At 42.4% G+C, this 12,708-nt stretch overlaps 1 protein-coding gene across 5 annotated transcripts in view; it reads right to left on the bottom strand.

The window, feature by feature from the left end:
• COL8A1 (collagen type VIII alpha 1 chain) overlaps positions 1-12,708 on the bottom strand; it is a 94,900-nt gene that overhangs the window by 21,200 nt on the left and 60,992 nt on the right. For all 5 annotated transcript variants that reach the window (XM_083500775.1, XM_083500776.1, XM_083500777.1 and 2 more), the window contains one exon: positions 3,772-3,883. The gene's annotated coding sequence lies outside the window, so the exon portion shown is untranslated. The remainder of the gene's footprint in view (positions 1-3,771; positions 3,884-12,708) is intronic.

Raw genomic sequence — 12,708 nt, 5'->3', positions numbered from 1 at the left:
TATCATTTATCCCAGAAAAAATGAATGAAGAATTCATTCACTCATACACTTCCACCACCACCCCAAACCCATTGGATGGTTATATGAATTCATAACAAATGATATTGCACATGAATGCTGTGCTTCCCTTTTGGTTTAGGTAAATATGTCATGGATCTAACTGGAATGACTGTTGGACACAATGTATACCAAAGTACAAATTTACACAAATATTTAATAATTGCTATAAAATAAAGTATTGTAAGCTTGCCATTTATTGCAAACATACGGAACAAGTTTGGTTATTCCTGGAATAATATGAAGTATATGCTACACTTTAGATAATTGTGCACACAAGATGTAGTCCAATTAATCTTAACATTTCCCAACTCATAGGGGGTGTGATCCGGCCAAAGTTAAGCTCTGACGCCCTACCAATTTCAAATAGGAGAAATTATCAAGTGAAAGTGCTCTTATATATTTCCCATGGAAATCAAGGGGGGCATATTTGGCTGTGCTATATTTGGTCAGATTGTGCCATGTCATTTTTATATACAGTGGCACCTCGGTTCTTGAATGTCTCCATTGACGAACATTTCGGAACCCGAACACTGAAAACCCAGAAGTAAATGCTTCCATTTTCGAACGCGCACTGGAAGTTGAATGGATTCCACTGCGTGTTTTTCAATTTTCTCAACTGAATTTGCAGACAGCCCCTTTGTGCCTCGGTTTTTGAACATTTTGGAACTCGAACGGTCTTCCAGAATGGATTAGGTTCGAGACCTGAGGTACCACTGTAATTATTGAAAGCTATTGAACATTTAAAAACAAATCCATTTCAATGTTTCATTGGTAACAGAAATCCTTATGTTTGGATTTTGGCTATTATTGGCATGGGGTTTCTGAGCTTAACAATGTCTTGCGCAGTTCTATTTTGCTAGAAAAAGAGGTGCCGGAACTCACCATAAACACCTCTTTTGTTCTCCCTTGGGGCCCACCTTAGAGGTGCTAGAACTGAATTCCGGTAAGTTCTGGCTGAAAAAAAGCCCTGGTCTTGTGCTCAAATAAAGCATTAAAGCAGATAAGCTTTAACACCACCACACAGAAGATACTTCCCTGGAGGTGTGGACAAACAATTTGTGGTGACCCAAAGCTTATAATGAGGTGCCCAGTTCCTTATTTTCTTCTACATATTTTATTGTTTATTTCATTATTACATTTATATTCCACCTTTTATATTCCAAGGAGGTCAAGATGGTGTACATAGTTCTCCCCCCTCCCAAGGTGGGCTAGGCTAAGAGACAGCGACTGGACCAAGCACAGGTCATCACCCCGTTGGCTTCATGCCTGAGTTGGGATTCGAATCTGGTCTCCCAGGTCCTAATCCAACACTCCAACCACCACCAAAATTGCCTGTGCTTTGACTATTACTGGCTTGGGATGTCTTCAAGTTGGACAGTATCTGTCAGATAGCTTGGATAACACTGAGCTAAATGGGCCTGTGGTCTGACTTGGTGTAAGACAGTTCCTGTGACCTTCTGCATGCAGACCAAAATGCATAAATCGTGACAAACCTGTGCTAGCTTGTGCCTTTAATTTAAAATCAAAAATTCCAGTTTGACCATTGCGTAACTGATACTAAGCTCGTGAGTCCCTTTGAGGTTGCCTGGATATATTCCCCCTCTGCGGTGCGGCTGGAATGAGAGAATGAACTGTACTGAGTTTTCTATTTGGATGTATTTCTATTTCTCTCATTTGTATGTTCAAAAAAGCATACATTATTTTTCTTAAGTCCTTTATATATATCCACTTGGCGATGATTAAGTTGGGCCAATCCTACATTGGATTACAGCAAAGGAATCCCAGACAGACTGAAGAGACTCAGGCAAGCACATTCTTAAAATATTTTGTTACTTTAATCTAAATCCTTAAGTCTGACTATTATTTTCACATGATTGTGTTTTTTTTCTATAAAAAGTTTTTAAAACCCGCCAACGGGTATATTTCTGCTTTGCCTAATGCTTTCAGAGAGAATCCTGATGAAAGCTGAGCATCTCCTTTTCACCTGCATAAATTGAACATATTTTCCTTTTGGGTTTCAGAAAACGCAACATTGGAAGGCCATTTGTGAGGGGAGTGGGTGGGATTTAGAGACAGGAAATCCCAGAGAGGACCTCCTGTTTTTGGTGGAGACAATTATAGTGTTGCTTTTGGTTGGAGCCCAGAATCTCTATTGGATACAAATGTCCTTGGCAACAGACATGAAGCCTAAAAGCTTACAGATCTCTGTAAATTTGGGAGATGGGACCTGCCACTGAAGTTTGCATATAGCGCTAGCAGCTTTGTGTTGGGGGTAAGTTCGCATCAACAGTGTGTTTTCAATTTCATAAAGCTGGCTGATCTTGGTAGATAAACACTCATTGTGGTGGAATATTTGTGCCAAGGTTTGTCTAAACCTTCATTACATTCCGATTCTTTTCAGTGGCTGCAGCCGACTCACAAAGGAGAAGGCACCAGTTTGCTAAAAGGGACAGCGCTGGAGTCAGTATTCAAGGTTCTGTTTCTTCGATTAGCTTGCGGACTTGTATAACTTCTCCAAGTATTAGTCCCTATGTCCAAAAGAAGGAGTATGTTGGCTTGAGTCCTGAGTTGCTCTTCTGTTCATGCAAAGTATGTCCATCAACTCCTCTTTCTACTTGCAGCCCCCTACACTATATCCTGCACCATTCCCAGCAGTGCCAGCTCTAGGTATTGTGGAGACCCTGGGCAAGGTGTCTTCATGACACCTCCTCTCCATGGCTCTGCTGCCCACTCACTTGTCCTCTCCTTCTGCTTAGAGCCAGCAGTCAACCAGAAGGCCCAGGGTTCTGAACCAGTCCAACCTGCTGACCATGTGTGCCAGGCCCAGATGGCAGAGTGAAGGCTGGTCCCACCTGACCCCATCCACAATGTCACATGGGCTACCTGCCATCTGGACTCCGAGAAAGGGAGAAGGGTGTCCTTCCTAGATCCAGCCATTCTGGGCAAGGTGGCCTGGAAAATCCCTACACTACTACAGCAGTGAACTGTGTGACAGCGCAAGCATTCTCCTGGCCACCACACCCAGAATGCCTGGTTCTGAAGGATTCCTGCTTTGGCTCCTTCCCAAAACCCAGCAGTGGCAGAGAGATCACCACAGCTGCTATAGCTGGAGAAGCAGAAAAGCAGGTGATTCGCTGTGGGAAGAGAGGGGGCAGGGGGAAGAATAGGAGACATGAGGGAGATCAGTGGCATAGTGTGGGTTGCCAGGTTCTGGGCTGCACAGAGGGGTGGGAGGGAGTGAAATAGATGGGAGTAGGCATGCACATTCAATGGCTTAATGGCATCTGTGTCATCCAGGAGATCCCAGCTTCAGAGATAAGAAAAGAAGAGTTGTTCTGTTGTCTGGAGAGGTCACTTCCTGGTTCGCATGAAGAAGCTGCTTTCAACAGAACCCAGTGACAGGAGCACGCAGCTGTATTGAGGCAGCACCGGGTGTTGAAATTTTGTGCCCCTAACAAAACATGGGCCGCAGTAGTGGCATACATAAATAGCCTTTTTTGTTAGCCCCAAAATGGAAAATGAGTGAGGTCCCAACTAAAGAAGACCGGCAACTTAAACTGATGGAATATGCTCAGCTTGCAGACTTAACTTACAGAATCAGAGAACAAGAAGAATATACGTTTAAAGAAGATTGGAAAATATTTAATGAATATATGGGTGAAAATTGTGTACATTTGAAAACACTGGCAGCATTAAGATGGTGGTACTTACATTAAGATTTTGGGGAAAAGGATGGAGCTGTGAGTTAGTGCACAAGGGTGTTCAGAAGCCTTGGTTTTTCATCAGACTTTGGAAAGGAAAGGTATATTTTTATCGCCAGCACCTAGAAAAAAATAAGTTGAAAGGTTACATTTTGAACTATAAATCACCCCTTTGTAAACAAACAAACAAAAATCCTGTAGATTTTTTTTTAAAACATACAAATATTAGATTAGAATTTTCAACCATAAATAGTTCAATTTCAATTTAAGATTTTACGGTGAAATTTGAGATTTGCCAAAGTAATCCTGAAGTGGTGGTGGATTTTGTGGTGGAGAAACTGCCATTTCTGAAGCCCTACTGGTTTGCAGCAGTCAGTGCAGAAGTTGTGTGTAAATAAAGAAATAATAGCATATTAGAATAAACAAAGTATCAAAAGGCTTAAGAACATAAAAATGTCTTTATATGGCATTGCAAAGAAGTTATCTGTGGAATGAGTCCCATAAATTTGGTGCACACTACTCAGAAGGCCCTCTCTCTGGTTGTCACTTTCCTAACTTTAGATGGTTGAAGCCCATCTTCCAAAGATGACCTCAGTATGATACAGGTAGGTTGATAAATTATCCTAATTTAAGACCTAGTTGCATGAGTTGCTGTTCCACCAAAGACACTGGACTAGTTCACACACTCTCTCAAACAGAAGAGGACTGTATCTTTTTATCATGCTCACCACGTGTGTCTGCTTCAACCAGGTATCTATGCATGGATTTAACATTTCTTTAGTGTCGACATGCATAAAATCCATTGAATTCTACTAAATAATCAGTTCCATACAGTGTTCCATACTTTATTTAGATGCATAAAATCCACTGCATGGTTGACGTCCAACTTATATATGGCGAGCATGATCTGGCCATCAACCATGCATGGGACCTTATACATCTATGAAAAGTTTATTCATTATACCACTGGCTACACATAGAGGGCCAATGGTCCAGTTGACATTATAAATTCATCTGATGGGCAGAACAGGAAACTGCAATCTCCACCCACACTTAAAAACTATGTGTAACTTCAACTAGGGGAAAGGTAAATCAAACAAGTCCAGAGCCATGATGAAATGAGGTGATGTCCACAGTGGGGTATGATCATTGTGATTTATTACTGACATGTACTAGATTGAGTGTTTCCTTCTGATGCATTGTTGAAGATGAAAGCTATATCAAGTGATGTACTGTATCTCTGTTATTCTGACAAATGCTGAGAAAGAGAGGTAACAACTTTGCAATTAACCAAAATCACTACTGTATAAGGATTGTTTCCGTTTTAACAACAAGTTGGCTTTTCAATATGCTTATATATCTTTCCTCCCATCTTGTAGATTCAAATATTTGTTTCTGAAATTTGAAGGTCTGTAGACTATTGGGCATAAATGCCGTCTTTCTTATATAATGGCAATGTTTCCCTGTTGTCATTAAGCAGATTCTACGAAAAAGCCTACAACAGCTTTTGACAGATAAGTCACATTGCATTTTCTTATATATTGAGCCATCAGAAAAATGAAGAAGCAGGACAGAAAATCAGGGTAGAGCAAGACCTTTAGCAAGGCAGAATCCCAAAATATAACTTAATTACATATAAAACATTAGCAAAGCACACACAAAAGATATGCAATTTGGCAGAACATACCAAAGCAATGATTGCCAATAATTTGGTTACTCAGGCTGCAATCCTATGAGTAAATCCCATTGAATTGAACAAGACCATTTCTGAATCAACATGTGTAGGATTGCCCAGTTTGGCTGTAATCCTATGCTCTCTTACTGAGAGTAAGTCTCGTTTATTATTTGTTTATTGTATTTAAACCACACCTTTTATACCTCACCTTTGTGAGATACCACAGATACTAGTAATTCCTTCCACTCTTTCTGATGCCTGTAGGCCATATTTATGACTAGTTTAGCTCAGTGGGGTTTGCTTCTGAGTAGACATGCATAGAGTGGTGCTAGACACAGAAGCAGCAGGATGAAAAAGCTGTTTGATCACGTTTTGCCACAAACGCACCTGAATTTAGGACAAAGTTTGTGCTCCGTTAGCTACAATCTATTAATAGGGAAGTCTGGAATCACAACACATGCTCTCACTTCTTGATTGGAAGGATCACCTGTTTCAGTTCCAAGGCTGTTCCTCCATACAGCGAATCAATTTTTGCAGTGCAAAACGCACACAAAAAGAAATCTCTTCCTTCCCCCTGCCACATTCTGTTCATGGCAAAGCAGCACATTAACCACACCTCTGCTAATACAGTACTGTGCAAGTAGCTTGCTTAAGAGGAAGAAAGGAAGAAAATAACCTTGCCTTCAGTTCACTGGAGGAGGACTAAACAGGGCAGATGATGATGGCTTCCTGTGCATTGAGACTTGCAAGCATGTGCCACTGAGCTGAGTGGAAGCATTCACTGAGTCATGTTATGTCACCAAGAGATTAGATTTCTACCAGGCACATGGCCTAAGCTCTCTTAGCCTGGGGATATTTCTTCCTCGGATCAAATGCTGGCATTAAGGGATTCAGTAATGTTCCCCCCGCCACCTCTAGTACAGTGGAGGGCTGCTCTTCTGCAGGAGAGCACAGCTCCCAGAAGATGCACAGCCATAAGCAAGTTCTCCATGCATCTACAGAGGACCTCTAAGGATCCCAAGATGTTCTTGCCACCATAGCTGTTGCTGATGAGTCTACTCCAGCACCCACTGAATGTGAGTGTACTATTCAAAGCACAGTGGTTTTTCATTCAGTACAATATGGTTCATATTCAGGAATAGGCAGCCTACACTAATAACCATTCAAGATCCTCAGAAGTTAAAACTCGATTAGCATCTTTATAAATCACATTGCAATAAAAATGTCACGGGTAATTGGTGAAGACAGATGATCAGGGCTAAGTGCTTTATACCTCTGCCACTATTGCTAATGACAAGATGCTCCTCTCCAAGGAAGTGTGTGTTTTTATTTATTTGATCATTAACAGGAGCCTACTGTAAATGTGACATGTAAACAAGCACCACATTTAATGCATTTCTGTGGATTTTAAAAAATTCTTCTTTTCACCACCCACTCTCTCACTCTCGGAAGTTTGTAGGTGCTAAGGAGGGACTAGAAATTCTAAGAATGGGTTTAAACTTTGATGTGCTCCCTAGACATTTCTTCTCTTACTTGTGAATAAACCCCATCGTATCTGGGAGATGTATGGGATCATGGCTGAAGCTGACATCTGCATGAAGGCAATTTCTGGCGGTGCTCAACTGGAGGGATGGAACTGGGGGTGGGTGGAGGGGCAGGGAAAACAACTTGGCAATTCACATCAGGCAAAGACATCCCAACTCTGTCTCCACCCTGTGGACAGGCAGCAGGCAGCACGGTGACACATCCAAGCATAAAGGTAAAGGGACCCCTGACCGTTAGGTCCAGTCACGGACGACTCTGGGGTTGCGCGTTCATCTCCCTCCATAGGCCAAGGGAACCGGTGTACAGCTTCTGGGTCATGTGGCCAGCATGACTAAGCCACTTCTGGCAAACCAGAACAGTTCATGGAAATGCCGTTTACCATCCTGCCGGAGCAGTACCTATTTATCTACTTGCACTTTGACGTGCTAAGTTGGCAGGAGCAGGGAGCGAGCAATGGGCACTCACCCCGTCGCGGGGATTCGAACCACTGACCTTCTGATCTGTAAGCCCTAGGCTCTGTGGTTTAGACCACAGCACCATCACGTCCCAAGCATAGTGATGTGGAAAATACCATGCACATTTGAATTGAAGCACAGTGAAAAATAACCTCACTTTGCTGTGTTTTAAGATGGTAATGTGTTTACAGCCTTATTTGGGGAGCTATCTTCTAGATGAGGTGTTGTCAGTTCCTCAAATCCAGCCTTTTCCTTTCACTCTCAGCTTTCCCACACACTCTTGTCTCTCCAGTCTTAGGAGGAGGAAGATCCACACAGACAGATTTATGAGACATTACGACATCACTATATTCACAAGTCAACACATTGGTCCAGCAAAATACTAGACTGCACATGTGACCTCATATGCTTGAAGCAGTAGTTATCCATGAGTCTGAAGTTAGCTCACTGAGAGACTTCTTTTGTGGAAAGTGAGGATGCATTTGCACTATACATTTAAAGCACATGGCTTTCCCCCAAGAATCCTGGGCACAGTCCTTTGTTAAGGGTGATGGAAATTGTAGCTCTGTGAAGGGGAAACTACAATTCCCAGGATTCTCTGGGGGAAGCCACATACTTTAATGTATGATGTGTATGCAGCCTGAGTTACCAGAGCATTATTTATTATAGCGTATGATAACAATAACAACAACAATAATAATAATAATTTATGAAGACTATGGGTCTTTTTCGCTCTATAAGACATACCCAACCATAAGACACACCTAGTTTTTAGAAAAACAAGAAACAAGAAAGCAATGCAAAGCCTCTTGAGTGAAGAGGCAGGAGCGCTCCCACTGCACTCAAGAGGCTTTGCGTGGCTATTCCCGAAGCCAGAAGAGCAAGAGGGATTGGTGCGCAGTGCTCCCTCTCGCTGTTCTGGCTTCTGGGATAGTTGCGCAGCATGCATTCACTCCCTAAGACGCACACACATTTCCCCTTACTTTTTAGGAGGGAAAAAGTGCACCTTCTAGAGTGAAAAATACGGTAATCATGGCAGAAAGGCAACACTCCACTATAGAGACAAACTAGGTAAAACTGTTTGGGTTTCAAAAACTCAGCTATGCAAACGTCTTGGAAAGGGAGAGCTCTTTGGAGGTGATGCACAGAGACAGCTTCGAAGCTCATGGGCTTGGTATGATAATTTGGATGCATTTCATAGGATGTGATGAGAGTCTCCTGATCTCCACCAGCTGCAAATGTGGTTGTAATGGGAAGAAAGTAAAAAAGAAAAGAAAAATGATAGGAAGGGGAAATAGTATTATGGTCAAATCCTGATCGTTTAATGCGCTTATTGTTTTGCAGCTTGGTGCTTGCTAAGGCACAGGGTTGGTGTGGGGACAGTAACATTTCAATTTGTCCAGGACAAATTAAACAGCAAAAACCCCAGGACAGCTCTGACTGTACAGTGTGCTACATCAGTAAATATTGTGTTAAGTATCCACTAAAATCCTGGCAATGTCCCAGCATTTCAGAATGAATCTAAGGCCCAGATCAGGTTTCAGAATACTTGTATTCAATATTATCAGCATCGCTTATTATCAGGGCTTTATTTCCAGCAAGAACTCACCAGAGCTCAATTCCAGCACCTCTCAGGTGGGCGCTATTGCCATTATAAGAGAACAAGGAAGGCATTTGTGGTGAGTTCTGGCACCTCTTTTTCTGGAAAAATAGTACTGCTTATTATATATAAATGTTTTACAGTGGTACCTCAGGTTACAAATGCTTTGGGTTACAAATGCTTCAGGTTACAGACTCCACTAACCCGGAAGTTGTACCTCGGGTTAAGAACTTTACCTCAGGATGAGAACAGAAATCACAGCAGCAGCGGGAGGCCCTATTAGTTAAAGTGGTACTTCAGGTTAAGAACAGTTTCAGTTAAGAACGGAACTCTGGAACGAATTAAGTTCTTAACCAGGGGTACCACTGTAATTACATTTCTGAAAAACAACAACATTCAAGGTAATGTACAAAATGCAAACAGCATGAAAGTACAATAAAGAAAACCAGTAAATGTAAACCAGTGACTATAGAATGCTCCTCAAAGACTAAGAGTGCAATTCTATGGTCAATGGGAAGGTGTCCCAGGAGCCACAGGATTGGGCAGGTCTCCCTCTCTGCAGCACACAGGTCTACCCACGGAGGCCTCCTTCATGAAACTCTGTGGCTGTTCCTTCCCTACTGCGCTACTGTTGATGCTCCAATAGCAGTAGAATGGGGGAAAGGGACATGTTGTCTGCTGGACCACCATGGACAAGGAATCCCAGAGAGTGAGGCTCATCTCATTCCATGTCCTGTATACCTGAAGGAGTGTCTCCACCCCCATCATCCAGCCTAGACACTGAGGTCCAGTGCCGAGGGCCTTCTGGCGGTTCCCTCGCTGAGAGAAGTGAGGTTACAGGGAACCAGGCAGAGGGCCTTTTCAGTAGTGGCACCTGACCTGTGGAATGCCCTCCCAGCAGATGTCAAGGCAATAAACAACTATTTTACTTTTAAAAGACAACTGAAGGCGGCCCTGTTTAGGGAAGTTTTCAATGTCTGATGCAGTATTGTTTTTAATATTCATTTGGAAGCCACCCAGAGTGACTGGGGATAACCAGCCAGATGGGCAGGGTCTAAATAATAAATTATTATTACATATTTTATTATTACTTGATCTTAACTCAACCATAGTTCAGATTAATTCCAGTTCAGAGTTCAGCTGTAACAGTAAACTGGAGTTATCAAAAAAAATTCTGACTCCTCATGCTTCCATTAGAGGAGGAGGAGATAGGTAGAAAGTGTGCAAACTTTACTTCATACAATTTTCTCATTTACTCAGATAAAATTAAATATTTTCTGATTTTCTCAGATAGCTTGAGGCAGTAATTCTGACCCATTTTGAAATTATAAGAACTGTATTTCATTCCTTTCATTCCCAAGGCATTAATTCTTCATGATGACAAAAACAGCTGGACAAAATAGCAATGACAGTCTTGGCGGAGTGTCACCACTTTGACTGGCTGGCACATAGGCATGGATGCAATATCTTCTTGGTGCTGTTAGTCTCTGACAACTTCTGATAATACAATCTGTTGCTATTGTCCACTCTGCCAGGAGCACTCCCAGACTGTCACTATTTTTGGGTGGGCTTCAACCACAGGCTTATTTATTATTTTATTTCGTAAAATGTATATACTGACTGACTGTAGAAAACATCAAAGCAGTTTAGGTTTTACTATTATAGTTGATTGGCCTAACTCAGTCTGGACTGAACCCAGTGCTGTAGGCTAGTCACATGCACATGTGTGGTGAGTAAATATGACTTACTGGTCCTAAGTAAGTACATACTGGTCCTAAGGCTAGCAAGTCACCTAGACTGATTTTAAGAGATTTCACAAAGTTCGTGAGACAGGCAGAGGTATCACAAGCTATTCTTTCATAACAATGGCCTCTGGCTACCTCCCCAAATACTTGACTGAATAAATATGTCAGTTAATAGTAAGCATGTACCACAGCAGCATCTGAAGACATTCTTTGTTTTTTAACCCTCTGTTTTTATTGCTATTTTAAAAGGAAAATAATCACCTTTAAAGTGTGTGTGTGTGTGTGTGTGTGTGTGTGTGTAACACAAAAGTATTTATAAGAGCCTCAGTGATGCTATTTATACAGTATATGCTCCAGTTAATTCTCAGCTGCTGTCAACATTCAGTTACTATGGCTTTGGGACTTTAAAGAAGAACAGGGATATGTGCAGTGCAGTGTCAGAAGACATACTGGGCTGGTTCCATACAGAGAGTGCACTCTAAATCCCAGATGCCAATCAGCAGGGCTGTACGGAGAGATGAGGCCACTGCCACACCAACATCACTGCAGCACATGGCCAGGACCAAGTGTGGCAGGGGACAGGAAGGTTGCTTTAGTCTGGAGCTGGTTCAGTGATTGGGGTCAGGTCAGGGGCCATTTTGCTGCATAGTGGCACTGAAACTGGCTTGTGATGACATAGCCCTCAGGCTGCCTTAGCCCCTTCTATTCCATGCCCCCAGAATGGGGCCTTTTCCAGCCGGAACTCGCCGGAACTCAGTTCTAGCACCTCTCAGGTTGCTGCCATTGCCATTATAAGAGAACAAGGGAGGCGTTCATGGTGGCTCGCGCCTCTGTTTAAATGGGTCCCGACCACGCCTCCCCAGCCAGCAGATTGGCTGGCTGGTCGATGATGTGGCCAGGATCCTCCGGGCAACGCGGGACTCCGCCCCCACCCCTGGAGCGGAGTGGGCAGTCATGTGGTCCACCACAACTCCTCCCCACATTTAAGTGGAGCGGATTTCTGGCTCCTCTTTTTCTAGAAAAATAGCATTGCCCTGGAATACCCCTTTCTTGGATCTTCTGCTGGTGCTCCCAGTGGGGATCCCACTGGCAGTACTTTTTGCCAGTCTGCCCATTGACTTTGCCAGCAAAACTTAACTTGCAAAATGTTTTTTTTTATTACTTTGCCCATTAGTTATGACTGCAATTGTAAAATACAGTGATGAAGATTATGAAGATTATAAACAATATCATTGCACTAAATTCCTGATTATTTCAAAATTGCATTTGTTCTGAGGACATATGACCTAACCAGTTTTCTTTCTATAATTTCAGTGGGATCAAGTTAAGGACTAAGACCCATTTAATACAGTGGGGGACAATAAAGGTCTTTTTGCAATTACATGTATTGCAGACAGTGATATTCATTGTAGCTTAGTAACAAACAATACAGATTCCATTGGTCAAATAAACAATTAATAAAATGGTCTGGCAAAGCAGAGGATGTTAGCAAACGTCTACAAGTGAAGCATTGAAGGATTTCCCAAATATTTATCCAGAGAGTCTCAGCTCTTACACAGCAGAGGACAATACGTTCTTTGTCTCACTTGAACTTGCACAGACAGAAAGTATGTTTGCATGGGATGGGATCACAACGAACGGTCAGGTTTGGAAGGCATTCAGGCAATAAAGAGTTAGCAGCAGGGCTTGACAGATCATTCTAAAAAAGACCTGCTACTGCTAGCTCTCAAGAGAAATGACCGAATATGTTGTAAACAAGAAGATTTTGAACATCAATCTTAAACGTGTTTTTAAACAATCCTTCAGACAGGGATGAGGAACCTGTGGTTTTCCAGATGACTCCAGCTCCTACTACCCTTGAGAATTAATGCCTGACCATGTTGGTTGGGGCTGGAGTTGGAGTCCAGCAACATCTGAAGGTTCATCC

The sequence above is a fragment of the Podarcis liolepis genome (genome assembly GCF_965112155.1).
Source record: "Podarcis liolepis genome assembly, chromosome: 4".
NCBI classification, from domain to species: Eukaryota; Metazoa; Chordata; class Lepidosauria; order Squamata; family Lacertidae; genus Podarcis; species Podarcis liolepis.
This window is presented reverse-complemented; position numbering and strand designations above follow the sequence as displayed.